At 34.2% G+C, this 18,571-nt stretch overlaps 1 pseudogene; it reads right to left on the minus strand.

Moving 5' to 3' along the window:
- Positions 1–9,094: 9,094 nt before the first annotated feature.
- LOC126080391 (olfactory receptor 4A47-like) lies at positions 9,095–18,293 on the minus strand (annotated as a pseudogene).
- Between the last annotated feature and the right edge of the window lie 278 nt (positions 18,294–18,571).

Below are 18,571 nucleotides of genomic sequence, written 5' to 3' on the forward strand. Positions count from 1 at the left end.
TTACTCTTCTTTAAGACCTGCTTCAGAGATGAGAGTTCAGAAGAACAAGACCTGCAATGAAATCATGAAGACCACTGTGAATATGTCCATTAGGTCATGGAGCTCTTCTTCACTATTAATCTTGTACAGTGGCTTATTCATAATAAACATTTAGAAATATCTACTTAGTTTCTCTTCCAAAGATCCCAGTATGTCTTCCCTTAACAATTCTACTTCCTCTCAGACAACTGGATTGGGCCTGTGAATAAGAGGCTCTAACTCTAAATCTGAGTGTACGTTCTATAGAGAAGATGAGTCAGAGGTCCAACAGTCTTTCATTCATTTAATACTCCTTTTATAAAACATGACAGTTCTTGGCGCAGAGATCAGCAATAACAAAGAGGGAAAGGATTTCTGCTCTCAAGAAACATTCTCTAGTGGTGAAGATAAAGTCTAAACAAATAAATTTACATAGAACCAGTACTTAGAGTTGGTAATATTTGTGGTGAGTCCCTTACTATATGATCTACATACCACCAAAAATAACCCCTCTTCATGAATATCTCACTAAATATTATGATATTCCACTATTAGAAATTTGGTCCTTCCTGCCTCAAATGTTTTTCAGTCTTTATGAATCTCTCATTAAATTTGAAGGGGCTGGGCTTTGAAATGTATCAGATAACTACAGAATTTTTTCGTAGATTTCTTACCTGTAGCAATTATTTGGGCATAGATTGTCTGTCCCTTTTTAAGGGTCTGTAATGCCTTCCATTTTCCTTTTCTTATCCCACAACTCCTAACATACTCTACTGAAATACAATCAGTACTTTGAGTTGGTAGTATTTGTGGCGAGTACCCTTACCCGATAGCACTGTTTTTCTTTTTTTACCCTTACAATATGATCTATATTTTCAGCAAACATTTTTGAACTGAAGTTAAGTGACACATAAGAATTAACAACTAGTACCTTAGCAGCCAGCATTTTTCAAATCCATTGCAGGTGAGCTGGGTAGCCATGGGGGAGAAAATAGGTGCTGTAAAGAGAGGTAGAGGACAATGAAAGAAGGATTTATAGATAATACTTCTTAGGCACTGAGAGTGGTCAGAATTAGAACTTCAATCTCCACATTCCGAAAAGGAACATACACAAAGGAAAAATTGAAACTCAGTGTAAGAAGGTATGAGTTTTAGTTATTTTCTATATTTAGTCTCAAATCTGTCTCAATTTACTCATTGAAAAATAAAGATTCAAACTAGATGATCTTAGAATCCTTTCTAATCCAACTGTCTATGATACTATCAGTGAAACCCCATCTTATTTTATTCTGCTGGATGCTTCTATTTATATATTTGTAACTAAACAACAATCTCCAAGCTCTTCAATGTTACTTTAAAAAATGCTAGTCAGTGTTGGAATTTGATCATTCAAGTGACCAAACAATGGTTAACTTTCTTACTCAGTGTGCGCCTGTTTAAGGCCCAGGACACCCTTGGAAAGAGCTCACAGCACAGTGATGAATAATGCGTACTCTGGGGCAACACTGTCTGTGTTTGAATTCCACCTTCACTGCTTACTGTCTCTGTGACCTTGTGCAACTTCATAAACCTCTTTGTGTGTCAGTTTCATAATTTGTAAAATGGGGAAACCAATCGTACATATCTCTGAAATTTGTGTGTGTGTGTTTTCACATGTAAAGTGCCTACATCACTGCTGGATCCTGATGAAGAATCAATAAACAATAGCTTTTTATTATTGTCCTTGAATGTTTCTCTATGGACATTTGATCAGACCAAAGCATCTGGATCTTTTTCACATTAGGAATAAGTATATTACTTATAAAAAGAATATTGTATATCTATAACTCAGAGATACACATTTTTGGACATAGAATAAAACTGTAAAAGAATTATCTATGTTGTTGAATATGTGTCATAATATCTACCTGTCACAGTGAGTATACTGACAAACGTTAAGCAGAAAAAAAGGGAAAACTTGTACCCACTCATCAGATGGAGAACTAAACAGTAGAAAATGAAAGAAAAGAAGAATTAAATCAGGAAGCAGAGAAATTATATTTAAGAAGTTAATATACACAGGTAATGGGGATGTTAATGTGTTAAGTGAGGATAGCTTTTGTAAGAAATCTTCAGAAAGACTTCTTGTACTGAAAGAGTGCTGGAAGGCCAACCTCTGAGACCCTGAACTTAGGAGACTTCTTGGGAAACCATTACAAATAAACACAGAGCTTATCCTACAAAATAAAGAATAAACAATGAAAGGAAAGGAAGGGGAATAGGGAGACCAGAGTAAAACAGAAAAAAAAAAAAAAAAAGAACAAGAAGAACAGAAGAGAGAAGATGGGAGGAGAGGAGAGAAGGAAAGAGAAAGGAAAGGAAGGAAAACAGGAAAAAGAAAAGAAAATTCAAAGGAAAAAACAAAACAAAACAAGAACATTGATCCCCCAGAGGCCCTAGCATTTATGGTTAAAGACAAACTCAAATAAGAGAGAATAGACGTATATAGATAGAAACACGATCTTTAGGGTTATTCATTCTTGCAAAAGATTGCTGAATTACTACTCCTCAAATGTAGACGAGCTGATTTCATTTTATTGATTTGCGTGAGGGGAAAGAACATGTTCAGAAGAATTTCTGAGCTTTCTTTTAGAAACCAGCTGTAAAGAGCACTCTATATGTCTGGGTGATTCAAGAGTTCTATCATTTTTGAAGCTGTAGATTAATAAAGGCACAGCTATTGAAGAAGATAATGGTAAAGATAGTTTATATCTAATTATTTTTTAACTACTTATTTTCTGCAAGGTCTAGTGTCCTTAATCTTAGTAATAATCAATGCTGGATTGCACTGAAATAAATATTCTATTGGCCAGCTAAATTATTTCCATGTAAAATAATCAGTATGTGAAGTATCCACTATAATTTCACTCCTCAAAGATTTGATACTATGAAAACTAAAATAATTACTAGGCTGTCAACTTAAACCACTAAGTTTACACCTTTCTAGAATAAAAATCATTTAATTTATTTTTCTAAGAACATGGCTTTTTACAAATAGAAATTAAAATGTTATAGTAATAAAAATAACCTCTATATTACATTGCAATTACAGTTCCATATGTCTAAGTAACCAAAAAAAAAATTTTTTTTTTTTTGGTGGGTTACGTCTAAGGGGCAGTAGGCAAGGTAACCCCTCATTACCAGTTTCTTTTTGAATAAATATAAAAAAGGTATATATATGTATACCTCATTACGGTTGTCATAATTTTGTATATATACAAAAAGATATACATATGTATGTGTGTATATATATGTAAATGTTGTCATAATTTAAAATATTCATACTTAAGAGCACATATCAAACTTCCAGACATAACATTTCTTTTTACATGCTGACACACTTGATATAATATATAGTTTAAAAATTTTCTAGTACAAATACACAGCCTGGGTGGTGCAGTGGTTAAGAGTATGGCTGTTACCCAAAAGGTCGGCCTTTTGAATCCACCAGCTGCTCCCTGGAAACTCTATGGGGCATTTCTACTCTGTCCTTCAGGGTCACTATGAGTTAAAATCCACTTGATGGCAATGGGTTTGGTTTTGGGATTTAGCGCAAATACATCTAAATTAATTATAAATCTTTATTAACATATCGCATATCCTATGAACCAAGATTACAAACCTATTGACTTCCTGTAGTACACAGCATGCTTCTTTTGTTATCTGGCAAACGGACAGTAAACCTCTATCTGATAAAATACTAAAGCAAAATAGACTGTGTAGGTTCTGGTTAATTTCTGTGTTTCTCTTGCTTAATTTTACCAATTAACAATTAATCCAATAAAATATTTTTAACAAACTAGCTCTATTTCTGTATATCATGTAAAATTTTTAATGAGTGTCCTCTGTCAGATGTTCCAAAAATTCACCTCTTGGTTCTTGTCCTTAGTCCTGAAAATCAGAGCTTCTTTCATTGAGAGTAATTGTAGATTCCTCATGTATTTATCTGAAATCACAGAGCACATGGCAATGTGCATCTGATCAGTGGGCCCAGAAATAGTTCCAAGTCATTAACACTTTTCATACTTCCACACAAGCTGCCCAACATACCTTTTTTTTTTTTTTTTTCAGATAGCTGTAGAAGTATATATGTGGATGCCTGGAACAAAAAGACATTTAAAAGTAACAGTAAAAAGTTGAACGTTCTCACCTGTTGGGAAAATGTGCTGGAAAAACAATGAAGATGCTATGTTTGCATGACTATGTAAAAACTGGGCAAAATAATGGAAATTAACCTGGCAAAGCCTGTTATTTAGTGACACAAACAAAGAAAAAAGGAAAAATCACTGAAATTAGTTGTTTGAATTTTTCTTTTTTAATCAATTACGATGAAGCAACCAAAAATTACTGTACTTTGACTGAGAATTTATGGTCATACTCATGCCCTTATCATTAATTCTGTACCTAACAAGGCAAAGGCTGGGATTTAACTTCCTGGAAAAGCCATTGACAGAGCTTCTCACAGATAGGAGTAGAAATTTTCAGCAATTCTGTCATTCAAAAAGCATATCCAAAGACTATTCCTTTACTCATTAGAAGAATGCCCCTACATCTCTTCAACCTCACTCCAGAAAATCATGACTTTCCAGATTCCTATAAGCAATGAGAGATACATATCAAGAGAAAATATGACAAGAAACCATCTACAGGACTAGATGCCAATGAAAGACAGTCTCCAGCCTGGACAGGCATTTGAATTTTTAGAAATTTCTTGGGTCATTCTATTAAGAAATAATTCTTCCATTTATATGTGCAGACATAGTGTGTGGCTTTTTACATCATCACTGTTTTAAATGAAAGACAATGCAAGTTCATAATAAATTTGTTTGTTAAATATTTGCAAGAAATTCAAAGGAAGTTACCTCTCCTGGACAGTTTTCTTCCCTAGACAATCCCTAGAGGAAAAAGGTTTGAGTCTTGCCAAGAAAAAGTAGCGGACAAGCAAGTATGAGAAAAGTCTGTAATGTAAAGAGAAAATTCTAAAAGTGAATAATAAATTATGAATTTTATATTAATAAATCTTTAGATAAAGTAGATAATATTTATTCCACAATGAAGGGAGAACAAACCCCAGATTCTCTTGACTAACCATGTTCCTAGCAAAGGAAGGCCTTACTCTGACTGTTAGAGGGATTATACCCAATAAACCCTATGGCTCAGAGGCAGAGATCATTGGGGCAGGTAAGTTACTGAAACAGGCAGATAATCACAGCTCTGCAGCTCTGGGCTGGAGTAGATGTTGTTGATCTAAGTCTACATCTAGGTCAGCTGGAGGCATAATGATCTATTTCTCAAACACAATCAGCAATTCCTCTCATAAATAGTCACAACATGAAGATTTAATTGTTGATCCAAGAGGATGTGTCTTAATCACTTTACTCTCAGTTGGACCAAGACTCATCTTGACTAGGACTTCAAACTGGAACGTTAACTTAGAGTAAGCTAAATTTTACTTGTATGTATGGCTCCTTTACACAAAATTGATACACTCTATCAACTAACCCTGAAGCTTGCCATAACCTTGAAGTTTATAGCTATGATGACAAATTAATGATTATATTTATAGTTCAAAAGTTTTTAGTTGAGTTTTCTGTCATTTGCAACCAAAAGCAGCCTAAATGAAACACCCTGACCTTAAATGCATATGTGAATTTAGGTTAGTTTATGTGTATGAGTGTGTTTTTGAGCATTATCACTTGATTTTAATTTTTACATTATAATCTGTCTTATTATCAAAAACAGTTCATTACTCTTTAAAAATTTAAATGCAATTTCCATATTGTTCTGCTTCCAAATGAACTTCTAGAATCAGAGAAATGTTAGGCATAGTTATATGTAGAAAGATGTGAAATATATATTTACATTTTTCATCAAGGATTGACTTAGCACAGTGTCACAATTCTGTGAGATAAAATTTAGACATGGTCATACTCAGAGTAAGTTAATTCATTACAACTTTTGGGCAGTTCATAGTATGTTAAATATCCTTTGCTAACACCACAATTCAGATGTATCAATTCTTCTTCTTTGTACAGCTTTTGCATTAGAAAGCCATAATCCTGGTGCTCAGATAACTTTGGAAATGTCCATGACATGAATACTTGCACATGGAGAGACTGGCAGAAGCCTAATACTGCCACCCAGTGAGGAACACTAGGAGGCGGGAATCAAAAATTCCCTGATACACTGGTAACATGCATGCTATTTGAAAGACAACTAGTGTAAGGTCATTGGGTTTCATAAGGACACAAGGAAATAACACCATGAGTGCCCTTTACGTCATGCTTGATGTCAGAGGGCCATTCACTAAAAGACTAAGCAGCATAACAAAACTCCTTAATAAAAACAAAATTGTATGTACAGATGTATATCCAGGGTTGTGGCTCAGGGGAAGTATATCACATTCATAAGTATAATTTTCAGAACAAATGAAACCTCTGGCAAGATTTCCATTTCTGTTGCTTAGTGATATGAATGCAATGCTAACTTCCTGAAAGAAAAACAAAATTTTTGCTTTCAAAAAAGAGTTCTTAAATAGAAGTGTGTGGCATGGTAGTCAGCTCAGCCGCTAACCCAAGAGTCAGTATTTTGAATCCACCAGCTGTTCCTTGGAAACTCTATGGAGCAGTTCTGCTCTGTCCTATAGAGTAGCTAGGAGTCAGAATAAACTTGATGGCAATGGATTTGGTTTCTTCTTTGGGGGGGGGGAACAGGTATAAATAACATTAAAAATATTTGATTACTGAAAGGGTGCGTTTTAGTGGCAGAGAAATAAACCAAAAAAAAAAGTAGACGACAAGGTTAATTCTTTTAAAGATGCATAAAACAACATATTAACAGAAAAAATTAAATTTGTACTTAAAATAATTAATAAGCTCTACGGGCAAAATATGTTACCAATTTGGAGAAAGTAGGTGTAGATATTCTCTTTCCCCAAATAAAAATAAATTCTAGATGGGTTGAAAACAGAATTATTTGAAAAGTTACTTACAAAACAAAGCAAAACAAAAAAAGATTAAAATGTTTAAAGTCAATGAAAGAGAATGGAATTCTCCAAGTATAAGTAAATGAAGAATTCAAAAAGTAAAAGAATTTTTAAATAGAACATCTGTATGTAAAAACACTCATAATATGAAAAACGTGGTAAGATAAACATTTGTAGCAAATATTAAGGAAAACTGTTACATATATCTAATATATGAAGAGTTCATCAAAATTCATCACTAAAAATTCTGATTCAAATAGATTGAGAATTCAAAAATATAAATAATTTACAAAGTTTTTGGAGTGAATTCTATATCCCACACATTGCACAAGAAAGAGAGAGCACAAAAATAATTAACTTTTCCATCGTCAGATAACTTATAAATTGTGAACATAAATAGATAATCAACTAGATTTTTATCTCATCATTTATATAACTATGCAAATTTGAAAATCTACTGAATAACCAAAAGTGGAGGATGTAGTTATGTTAACTCAGTCCAAACAAATGTTTGATATTATTTGATGAATAGTGTTAGGAAGGGTTGAGATGGTATAAGGAATAGCCATGGAATAATACTGGAGATAAATACCAGGATACAAAGTCACGCATACAGTGTGCTTTACTGTGAAATGGATCCAATCCCTATCATCACATTAAACCATCATAAAATAAGACTAAATAGGGGAGGCAGGGACCACGAGTATGTTTGACCACAAGTTTCCTACTATAACAGGTGTAGATAATATTTTAAGCCGGGTTCAAAAAAGATATGCTCACTAAAATGTAATGAATGAGGCCTCTGTCAAATGAAACAATATATTCCAATCTCTTTTTTACCGAATAATCTGCTTTCCTGTAAGAAGAGATGTGAGAATGGAAACAGCATGAATGGTCAGAATCTTTCTTGACAATGAAATCATGCAAAGTAATCCAGTGCCGAATTCTGAAGTGTATACTTGAAGATCATTGATTATGGGTTTTGTTAATTTTCCATGTGAAAGGCAGGGTCTAGGTTCTTTTGGAAACACTGGTGGCATAGTGTTTAAGAGCTAAAGCTGCTAACCAAAAGGTAGGCAGTTTGATTCCAAGAGGCACTTCCTGGAAACCCTATGGGGCAATTCTACCCTATCCTATGGGCTTACTATGAGCCAAAATTGGCAACAGGTAGGTTTTTATTTTTTTGGTTTAGGATCTTTTAGAAGACCGTGAAACACTATGAGCAAGAAGGAGATGGGATATTGAAAAATGAGAAAGGCTTCATCAGATATTTTAAAAGATGTTGGAAGATGAATGCATCATCTTTATGAAAATATAACACCAAACAAAGCTGCTCCACTTGAGGAGATGATTTCCCAATTGGGAAAAGAAGAGCAAGGTTGAATCATTTTTCTGCCTATCTGCCTTGTTCGTTCACATTCTTTTTGTATGTTTAGCCTCCTTACGATTAATTTAGAATTCTGAAGCATTTTTTCTATAAACCTTAACATGCTAACCAATATATGGAAAACTACATATTTAAAAGATCTTGCAGATACAAAAATAAAAATATAAAATTCTAATGTAATATGAGGTATCTCTGTATGGGGTGGAGTGAAACATAATTTTATGTCATATTTTAAAATGTGTTAATCTAAAATCAGCCATGAACACTATTAATTGTGAAAAAGGATTAGATTTATTTAAGAAAGAGACATGAGACACTCTTCTATTAACTAAAATAAATTTCTGGCACTAGCTGCAGCATAAGTCATCACATGCAACATAAATCTATAGACTCAACAGAATTATTCTACACCAAAAAAGTACGTATATTTTCCCAGGAAATGAAACTCTTTAAAATATATTTTCAAAAAAATCATTGGAAGCATCCTAATAAATGTTTCTCATCATGCACAATCATGATGACAGGAGGAAATATTTACTACAATTAAATAATTACATGCAGCCTCCCTGGAACTGACTGGATGGCAGTGGATTTCAGTGTTTTGTTTTGTTTTCCTGGTAGGGACAGTTTTTTATCGAAAGTAGGTGGTGCATTTGTTTAAGACCTCATTTTCTTTTTCTGGTCCCAAGCTTTTTCATGGCATTTTTCATCTCTGCATTTCTCAGAGCATAGATTAAGAGATTTTACAAAGGGGCAAAAACAGTGCAAAACACACTCAAGAATTTATCGATTGGTAAGGTGAAGGAGGTTTCAGATACAGAAAAATACAAGGGACATAGAAGAGGACCACCACGGTAATGTGGGAGCCATAGGTGGATAAGGCTTGGTGCTTCTCTTCCTAAGTTTCCTCAGGGACTGCAGAATGATTCCATAGGAGATGAGTAATAGCATAAAAATGACCACACATAACACACATATTGCCCCATAAATGACAATCACAGTGAGACCAATGGCATAGATGTCAGTGCAGGCAAGTTTTAATAAGGGGTACGTGTCACAGCAGAAGTGGTCAATGACATTGGGACCACAGAAGGGAAGATTATAAACAAAGAGAAGATGAAGTATAACATGCAGAAACCCTCCAACCCAGGTCACTAGCAGTAGCAGAACACATACCAGTTGGTTCATGACGGTCATAGAATGCAAGGGTTTGCAGATAGCCACATAGTGGTCATAGACTATGACCATCAGAAGTAAAACCTTAAAACCACCAAATAAGTGTTCTGCAAAAAGCTGGGTCAGGCAAGCTTGGAAAAAAATTGTTTTCTTCTTTCATAGAGTAAGCCTATAATCATACTTGGAGTAACTGCAGTAGAATAAACAGCATCCATCCATGATAAGTAGCCAAGAAAGAAGTACATAGGGATATCCAATGTTGGGTTGACCACTACAGTCATGCCAATAAGTAGGTTGCCCACTATTGTCACAATATAGATGAGCAAGAACACAACAAATAATATTTTCTGACCCTGGAGGCTCTGAGTGAGCCCCAAGAGGACAAACTCAGTCACATTTTTCCTTTGTTCCGTATGTTCTTCTATGTGTCCTTATTTCAGAGTTCAGGACATATTTACATATAATTATAATGACTAGTGACTTTATGAAATACCCAGAAAATCTGTTTATTCATTCAATAAATAGGCATTATGATTTATTATGTTTCAGCCCTGTACAATATTTTAAAAATACAAGGCTGATTAAAATATGGTTCATGACCTCAGTGATCTTATCAAATAACAAAAGACAAAAAAGTAATTAGAAGCATAGGGGAAAGGAGCAGATTATGAAATAAATAGGGTTACCACACTAACTTGCCACATCTGGTAGAAAATAAAATTGTGTATACACGGTTAATGCTATTTATAAAAATAAAATATAAATAGAATAAAGTTTTAACATAAAAATAAAGGAAGATTTACTTAATACTCAATTTCATGTTAGTAAATGCGATCATTTTCTACATTCTAGGAATGGCAGAATCTTTTTAACTAATAACTGAAATCCCCAATGGACATATTTCACAATTCTGAAAACTGGTACTGACAAAGTACTGCTGAGGAACATAGAAATAAGCATAAAAGTACATATAATACTATTATAAAACAGAAATAATTACATGAGCATGAATAAAACAGGGAAAGATTCAATTTTTGTTGTAAACAGTTTACTTTTTTACTGGTGCTGTGTGTGCAGGAGTGAAAGAGATGAGAGAAGAGATCCCAAGGAAAAGAAGAAAAAGATCACACACATGCACACACACACACTCACACAAAACTATATCATAAATACCATCAATATTAACCATCCCTGCTATCTCTTAGAATAGTCCTAGTAATGATATCTAGTTACTCTTCAAATCTCTGTTGACAATTACTTCACTATCTAACATAATAATTCTGCTGGACCTCTTCACAATCCATGGATTTTCTGTTTCTATGGCTAAAAGAAAAAGCTTTTTTCTTTTTTATGGCTAAAACCTCTGTGTGTACACTAAATCCCATTCTCTTTGTCACTCTTCCTCCTGTAATTGTCTCCTCCATTTCCTACAGTAACAATTTTCCTCACTATATTTACACAGTATAGTATCCTCATTGTTTAAATTATTAACACTTCTACTCTACTTTTTTAAAGCAAGCAACCCAGTTCTCTGTTCTTCTTCATAAAAACACCTTCTATTTGCTAAGTCTACTGATCAATTTCAGTCCTTTTTTTTTTCTTACCCAACCTATCACTCCTATGAATTGAAGTAATAACCTGCTTGGATAAGTATTATTTTAGGTCTTTGAAAGTCACTCATTCAACGTTTACAGATTTACACCATACTCTAATTATTAACAGATTACCGAGAACTTCCGTTGGTCTTTTATGAGATTTACAAATCTCTGTCCATTAAAATAACCCCCAAATACTCGCCTTGAAATTAGTTTCTAAGAGTGTTGATATTAGAGGAGGTAAATATACTTTAGATCTTTACAGTATGAACATACCCAAATGGGTATTACAGAATTAAGTCAATCCCCATATTTTTATTGACCACAAAGGTTCTCTAATACAGCTGATTATCAGAATCTCTCAAGAGAACTCTTAAAAGACTATGACTTTCCAAGTCACACTAGCAATGTACTCCTGCATAATATAAACCTCAGTGAAGACTCTTATGTGTCAAGACACTTCCTTGGTTACCTGCATAAGGAAACAGTCATTCAGTCCAAGTTCTGGATTGTTGTGCCTTCTCCCTTGTCCTAAAAGATAACAGCCTCATACACTGATGCCATCTCTGTGAACACAGACAGTAAGACAGTACATGCACCATCACCTGAACTAGAAATGTTCCTCTCTAGCCAAACTTTCCATGCTTCAGGAAGTCTGTCTCCTCTCAATCTTTCATAAAATTGTTACCTTTTAAATTATTGGGACTCCTAATACAAATATCAAAAATGTCCTCTAACCAAAAGAAGTCTGAATCTTCATTATAAACAAAGAGAGTCATGAAAACCAATGCTTGCCTAATTTGTCCTAAAAAAAAATCAAATGTTCAATAAGTGTATGAAGTTAAAAATAAATCAATACAAAGTAAATTTTGTGGGAGAGAGAACTGTAAATAATTTAGAAAAATATTTTGCATTTTGTGGTTTAGAAGGGAAATAGCCTTTACAACATTTTGATTCTCAATCTGTTATACTGGCCTGATTTCTTCTATAGTTAAACTTTGGTTTACCTGAAGGATGGAGAATAATTTCATTTTCATATTTTGTTACACTTTGAGTCTGACATCTCAGTTCCTGAAACAGTCATGGAAATACTCAGATAGATAAGCACTCTCTGTGGTGACCTAAGAGTCTTTAGACCTTTTATTTACATTTGAAATACAAAAAAAAATATTGCTGAGTCATTTAAGTGATGCATCTCAAAGGGTTACTCTTCCATCATTAAACTCATTGGGACCTTAATCATAATTTTGAGAGTAGGTTCTGCATCTCCAGAGATGCTACAAGAATAATTACCCACATAGAACAGGATTTACAGGACCAGGTACTCAGGGGAGAAAAATCACGAAAGTATAACCTGAGGTCAAACCATCCAAAGGGAAGAGTCCAGAATGTGAAGAATTTGAATATGTAACAATTCTCTTTTTTAAATCATAGCCTTCAAAATAGGCAAACCTGTTGAATGTGTAATTTTAAGTTATACCTTTGCACATGACGTCTGAACTACTCCCACTGGACCAAGAAGTTAATTTCAGAACAAATCATTGAAAGCTTAATTCAAATGCATGTAAAGCAGGGTTCTCATCTCTTATGGATTGAGTTGTGTTCCTCACAAACACAAGTTGAAGTTCAAACCCCTATACTTGTGAATGTGCTTCTTTTTTGTAAATAGGGTCTATGAAGATGTTATCAATTAGATTAATATGAGATTTTATTTGAGTAGGGTGGATCACACTGGTGCTCTTATAAAAGAGAAGACACACAGAGACAAAGACAGACAGATGAAGGATGAAATGTGATGCTGCTGTAGCAACTCAGGAATTCTTGGAGCTACTAGGAGGTGGGAGAGAGGAGTAGAACAGATCTCCATCAAAGCCTCAGAAGGAATCAACAAAGTTGACACCCTGATGCTGAACGTGTGGATCCAGAACTGAGACTAACTTTCGGTTGTTTAAAGCCACCTACTTTGCAGAATTTTGTTATGGCAGCCCTAGGAAACGAACATATCACCCTAGCAGTAAGAGTCTTGAGTTTGTCACAGAAGAGTTACAGACAGGCAAATTGGTAAAATCTATATTGAACATTAAAAAAAAAGAAGTATAAAACATTTAAGGGAATACCTTGAAAATCTAGGAATTCTAAGTCTTATCACACAGCACTTTCTGAGGAAAACATCACCAACTGTTTCTTTTTACACAAAATTTCAAGGAACTCTGTTCCTGTGGGAGGAGGAAATTCTACCTTTTGGAAATGGGCATAAAAAGAAAGAAAATCTGTAGAAATTGTAGAGTTCTGGTAGCCTTCTTCATATTTCTGCCCTGCCCCCCTTTACCTTAGTGTTAGGCCTTATATAACCAGGGAAAGCAATTGTCCCAGATTTAAAAAAATTAAATTTCCCAGCATCCTTTGAAAATTAAGGTGGCCTATAAGATACATAAGATACAAGCTAAGTCATTAAGTGAGGCATGCAGGAAGTGAGATGATTCAACTGGAACCCAAACTCCCTTTTACCCTTCCTTCTTAATGTTTCTCTAGATCTCAGACAAGTTGTCCAGAGCTCTAACAGCCATCCTGTGACCTTGGTCATACCACAAGAATAGAAATCAAGAGATTGGGAGGTGAGAGTCCTCCTCTTCTGTTGTTTTTTCAAGGTTGGTTAGGCTGTTTGGAGCCCTTGGCAGTTCCATACACATTTGGGAATGGATTTTTTTTCCCATTTCTCTAGAGAAGGCTGTTGGAATTTTGAGGGGGATTTTCTTGAATTTATTAATTGCTTTAGGTAGTATTGACATCTTGACAATATTGAGTTTTCCAATCCGTGAGCATGAAATGTCCTTCCGTTTATTTAGGTTATCTTTAATTTCTTTTAGTACTCTTTTACAGTTTTCTGTGTGGAAGTCTTTCACTTCCCTGCTAAAATTATTCCTAAGAATTTTATCCTTTAAATGCTATTGTAAAAGGGATTTTTTTTTCTTTGTTTCATTTTAAGCATGTTCACTGTTGACGCAGAAAAACTCAACTTATATGTGTGAGCACAAGAAACTTTTTCCAGGAGATAATCTTTAAACTTTAAACCTTAAACCAAAAGTGTCACCTGAGGTCTTCTGTCAATCAAAAAATAGATTATTTTAATCAGTAAATTACCTCTGCTTCAAGCATTGTGCTCTTTTAAAGAATTATCTATGTTAGATCAAATTTACAAATGGTGACTCAAAACATTGGATGGGAAACTTAGAGGGCAGTTAGTTTAAGATAATTGTGGTGGAATAATGTGGAAAAGGAAAGTAGCAAGAATGGTAGCACAATTTGAAGAATGTAACCAAGGTCAATGAATTGTATATGTAGAAATTGTTAAAATGTTGTATCTTTGGCTCAGTATACTTTCTCCAAAATAAAGAAATTAAAAAAAATAAATAAATAACATGGAAGTCAAGAGTTAATAATTACTGAGTAGAAGAATTCAGTGTCCATAAGCATTTGGGACTAAATTCAATCAACCTACTCTGTATTTCTTTTAAGACAAAAAATCAAAACTCTGCCTTGTTATTGTCACAGTTCTTTTAGATCTTTGTTGCTAGCAGCCCCCAAATTATCTTAATTACACTTTGAAATGTATGCTGAAGGATTCTGTGGCATGTCCCAGTTCTCCTTCAGGCTGCTTTGTCTTTACAGAAATGAAATTCATTACATGCATTGATGGTTTCCCCACTATCTAACTTCCCTGTGTAATCAATCCCTATTGTCAAAAATCACATGAGTGTGTCTATGTACAAGTCAAAACACCTAGCTTCAATTTTTTAAAATATTTCATACAATTTTATTAGCCAGTGTCCATGAAGGTGTGCTTAAATTGACAATTTCCTATATTCCATGGTGAAGAAATTTATGGAAATAAATATTTTTAGATTGGAATATAATTATAGATATAAATTTCATTTTGGAATTCATTTTAAGAAAATGATAAAAAAATCACAGCAACTTATACTGCAAGAAGAATATGTATACAATTATCTCTTAACATTAAATCTGATTATAAAAATGAACTCAAAATCCCTATAATAATTCTAAAATGAGAAGATATACTTTGTAGAATAAAATGCTGGGTAATGATTATCTGAATCTAAATCTTTATATTAAACCATTAAAGACAAAAGTAAGGTGATGGTATGGCAATAGAAAAGAGAAAGGAAATGTTTGACTATTCTATTTATCACAAAGTCCTCATGGAACATTCACCAAAATAGACAATATTCTAGTCGAGAACAAGTTACAATACATTTCAGAGGACTTATATAGATATATGTCTGATAATAATAACATTCAAGTAGAAAATTTGATTAAAAAATATACACTCCCCAATTATTTACAAATTAAACAACACACTTCTTAATAAGCTGTGGATTAAAGAAGAAATCACAATGAAAAGTAGAAAATATTTTGTACAGTAGTATAATGAAAAAATACTAAAATTTATTAGATGCATCATAGATAGTGCTTAGAAAGAAATGTATAGCTTGAATTGCAAATATTAGAAAATAGGAAAGATTATTTAAAAAATCAACTAGCTTCTATCTTAGGAAGCTAGAAAGAGCAAAATAAACCTGGAGATATGGTAGAATCGAAACAGTAAATATAAAAGAGAAATCATTACTATAGATATTAATTAAAAAATAGAGAAAATATATAAAACTAGGAGTTGGTTTTTGTCAAGACTAATAAAATGGATAAGCATCTAGCAAAAGGGATTTAAAAAATAAGAGGAAAAACAAACTGCCAGATTTGGTAGAGAAAAATGGGCCATCCTGCAGATTCTGTATATTCCAAAAGGGTAATAAAAGGATATCATAAACAAATGTATGCCAATATTATTGCCAACTGAGAAGTGGAGGAAACCTTTGAGTAACACAACTTGCGGAACACACACACAAAAAATTAAAAATCAGAATAACATAATATCTGTTAAATTAATTGATAATTTAAATAAGACAATTCTTCCCCACTCTACCCCCCAAAAAAATCCATTCATATATAGCTTTATCAGTGAATTCTACTCAGCATTTCATTAAAAAATACTTTTGGAACAAGAGAAAATAAAAATATTTTCAAACTAATTTTCTACACACAGCATAACTCTTAAGCAAAGATGAAAAAGAGAGTTACAAGATTTTGTAAAAATTCATCAACGTAGCCTCAAAATGTCTCAACTATTATTTAGCAGTTCAAATACAGCCATATATTTTAAAAATCTAACATGACAAAGTAGGTTTCATTTTAAGAATTAAAGCCAGGCTTAATGTTTGAAATAAATTGATATAATTTCATTGACTACAGGAAGCAACATAAACTTTTGCTTTCCACTCTTTTGAAAAGCAGTGTCTATTTTGGTTATCTTGAATTCCCTCCCATTGTACGTTGTGTGTGTGGAAGAGAGAACACGACTCCAGTTCATATATCTTTAAATATAGAGAAATTTAGGAGCTGTATGAAATGAACAGTACCCAAGCAGCCTCATCCATACCTGATATGGATTTAGAAATTGAAGTCCTGAACTACAGGCTGATGCCATGATGGGATAATATGCTGATGAAAAGGATGAATGTACCTTGCCTGTGTGAGTATGTGTGTTATTGTGACCATAGGTAAACCGATATAAATTGTATTTCTAAAGGTGGACACAATATCTTCTACCTTATGCTTTTCTTCATGTTATATTAATGCAGCCCAAAGATATGGTGTCAATTTCTTCACCTTTATCAATCTGGACAAGTCTGTGGCTGGCTTGATCACTAGATTATGACAGAATGTTGAGCCTTTGGGGGAATAGCCCTTACCTAGCCTGGGACCTTCTGCCTTCTCGCCCTGAGAGCAATGAGTAGCCATTTTAGGAGGCTAACAAACTTGCTGGAGAAATCTTCTCTACATAGGTCTACATGGAGAAGAAGAGGGATCCAGCAGAGCCCAGTATTCAAGACATTCCTGCCAGGGCACCATTCATATGAGTGAAGTCATCTCAGTCCCACTGTAATAAGGCCATCAGCAGAATATCAAACCCTGAACTAAGTCCATGCTGTATGGAGCAAAATTGATCAGTCAAGTTCTGCCTAAATTTCTAACATACTAAAAATGTGACATATAAAAAAAAAAAGAAAATGTGTTTTTTTAAGCCACTAAGTTTTAGGGTAGTTGGTTATGCATCAATGCATAACTGGAACAGTTGAAATGAGAAAAGAGATTTTAAAATATATATTAAAATGAAAAGGTCCTACAGCTAAAATAATCTTGAAAATAAAAGTGGTAGAATAACACTACATGATTTAGAATTTACTACAAAACAAATGTAATTAATACTCTGTTATGCTTCTGCACAGTTAGACAGAATTGAACAAAATTGACCACAAAGTCTAGAAACAGAACCACAGTATATGCTCATATATATTCAAAAAGTTTCATTAAATTCAATAGGGACGAAAAAAGCTTATAAGGAATGGGTATTTGATCAACTGGATACCCATATTACAAAATGAATCATGTGAATCCAGCCAACATGATGCTCTAGACAGAAGCACCATCCCATTTCTCTGTAGCAAAGACCCAAAAACTAAGTAAAACAGACACAAACGTCAATCCTGTAACTTTTACCATCAAATGAAGGGGTAAGGAACTACGTCAAATACTGAGTGAAAGAAGATATTGACAGAAAACAGAGAACCAGGAGAGACATGAAGGGAGGTCACCTGTCAATGAATATGAACACTGTTGCCATCTTGAAGCGCAGCCAGCAATGACCCAAAACCGGGAAAATGGGAAAGCAACTTCATGGAGCTCACAACAGGATATAGAACAGTTGAAAACCAGAAATACAAGCTTTTCCACACCTCACCCTTCTGCCCCATATGCCACTTACCTCCCTTTTCTTGGGCCCCAACCCAGATACCAAGGCTAGAGCATCCTTGACACTCAGGCACACCTCTACCCCAGACTTGCATTGCACATCCTCTCCCACTGCTCGACCAATTGCTGAATGGTGGGAAGTAATCTTGTACCACACCCCGTCTGACACCCCATCCATGTGGTGAGGAGCTGTGAATTCTCCCATAGCTCTGGACCAACATCCAAAGGAAATAGCACCCACACAGTCCACCTTCACCCACCTCATCAAATCAGTGTAGAAAGAAGTGGACTCACCCTGACTGCTACTGCCCTGCACACCAGACAAGGTGTGCAAGAGCCTACCCACACTGACATCAAAGAAAAAGATAAAAATAGGATGAAACAAAAAAATACAATCAATAAATAAAGAAAATAAGACCTTAATGACTTGGAGACAGCAGGACAAGATGGCTCCAGCAAGCGAGAAAATAAAGAATCAGATAA

Source organism: Elephas maximus, chromosome 7 (genome assembly GCF_024166365.1).
Source record: "Elephas maximus indicus isolate mEleMax1 chromosome 7, mEleMax1 primary haplotype, whole genome shotgun sequence".
Lineage (NCBI taxonomy): Eukaryota > Metazoa > Chordata > Mammalia > Proboscidea > Elephantidae > Elephas > Elephas maximus.